The sequence below is a fragment of the Loxodonta africana genome, chromosome 1 (assembly GCF_030014295.1).
Source record: "Loxodonta africana isolate mLoxAfr1 chromosome 1, mLoxAfr1.hap2, whole genome shotgun sequence".
Classification (NCBI taxonomy): Eukaryota; Metazoa; Chordata; class Mammalia; order Proboscidea; family Elephantidae; genus Loxodonta; species Loxodonta africana.
In genome coordinates, this window is record NC_087342.1 from 205,987,466 (window position 1) to 205,989,710 (window position 2,245).

A 2,245-nucleotide genomic window follows, 5' to 3' on the forward strand; every position below is an offset into this window, starting at 1 on the left:
ATTTCCCATACTAACTGTGTCCCTCTACTCAGTTATTCTAGTATATTACCTTGTTTATTTCATTTAACACAGTCCATGTGATAAAGCTCCCCAATGCCACCCTCAGACTCAATGATTTGTTAGAAAGACACACAGGTCTCTGAAAATCTGTTATACTCACAGTTATAGTTTATTACAGTGAAAGGCTACAGATGAAAACTGGCAAATGAAAAAGACACACAAGCAAAACATGGGAATACACTGAATTCTGCCAGCAACAATATGAGGCAACATGTATATGGCAATTTGTGCAAAACACTGCCAACTGGGGAAGCTCAACCAAACCTTGATGTCCAAGGTTTTTACTGGAGGTCAGTCACATAAGTTTGTATAGCCCATGGGAGCATGGCCTAAGCCCTCAGGCTTGCAAAAACAGGCACTCAAGTTAAGTCACAGTGTTAATATAAACCATCTGCTGAAATTGATACACCATGGCCCAGGCCCTCAGGCATACAAAAACACTCTTATCAGGCAGAATATTTCAAGGTTCAGATGTTACCTCCCAGGAGCTAATCAAGGGCCACCAAAATCAAATCCATTGCTATAGAATCAATTCCATCTCATAGTAATCCTATAGGACAGGGTAGAACTGCCCCATAGAGCTCCCAAGTCTGTAATCTTTACGGGGAGCCCTGTGGGCACAGTGGTTAAGAGCTATGGCTGCTAACCAAAAGGTTGGCAGTGTCACTCTACCAACCGCTCCTTGGAAACCCTATGGAGCAGTTCTACTGTCTCGTATTGGGTGGCTATGAGTTGGAACTGACTCGACTGCAACAGGTTTGGGTTTCTTTGTGTGTGTGAATCTTTATGGAAGCAGATTGCCATGTCTTTGTCCTGTGGAGCAGCAGGTGATTTCTAACCGCCTACATTTAAAGCAGCTGAGCAGCTAACCACTACACCACTGGGCTCTTTAGTCAAGAGCCAGTCTTTCTGCAAACAGACCATTGTTTGGAATGTGCAGAGTCTGAGTAACCCAGGTCTGCTGAGTTAACAGTCTGAAATTACCTTAATGCTAATTCATTGCTTGTTGAGTATCTCTTCCACCTTAGAAGACAGCTTCATGAAGGCAGAAAGACCTTTTCTGTGTCCTCCAGTGCTGCACACCAAGAAATGAGTCCAATGCCTGGCACAGATAGATACTCAGTAGATGTTTGCTGAATGAGTGAATAGAACATACGAATGAGCGAACAGAACATACGAATGAGCATTTACGGTAAGTTCCTCTTACCTTCGCTTCTTAAAGGAATTTTCTCATGCTCATAAAACATGAGATCTTGGAAGAAAGTTATATAAATTATGACATTTTAATAGAGAAAAACGGTCCTCTAAAGTCCTCATAACATATTACGGATTACATTGTGAAGAATGGGAATGCCAGAACGCTTAAATTGTGCTCATGGGGAACCAGTGCATAGACTAAGAGTCAGTCATCTGAACAGAATGAACAGCTACTACATGGTTTAAAACCAGGAAAGGTGTACGTCAGGGTTGTATCTTTTTACCATATTTATTCAGTCTGTATGCTGACCAAATAATCTGGAAAGCTGGAATATATGAAGAAGAATGGGGCTTCAGGATTGGAGAAAGACTCATTAACAACCTGTGATATGCAGATGACACAACGTTGCTTGCTGAAAGTGAAGAGGACTTGAAGCACTTACTGATGAAGATCAAAGACCATAGCCTTCAGTATGTATTATGCCTCAGCATGAAGAAAACAAAAATCCTCACAACTGGACCAATAAGTAACATCTTGATACACGGAGAAAAGATCGAAGTTGTCAAGGATTTCGTTTTACTTAGATCCACAATCAATGCCCATGGAAGCAGCTGTCAAGAAATCAAATGACGTTTTGCATTGGGCAAGTCTGCTGCAAAAGACCTCTTTTAAAGTGCTCCAAAGCAAAATATCTTTTTAGTCCACTTTGAGGACTAAGGTGCACCTGACCAAGCCAAGGTATTTTCAATTGCCTCATATGCATGTGAAAGCTGGACAATGAATAAGGAAAACCAAGGAAGAATTATGAATTATGGTGTTGGCAAAGAATGTTGAACATACGATGTTCTGCTGAAAGAACGAACAAATCTGTCTTGGAAGAAGTGTAGCCAGAATGCTCTTTAGAAGCAAGGATGGCGAGGCTTTGTCTCATGTACTTTGGACATGTTATTAGGAGGGACCAGTCCCTGGAGAGGGACATGCTTGGTA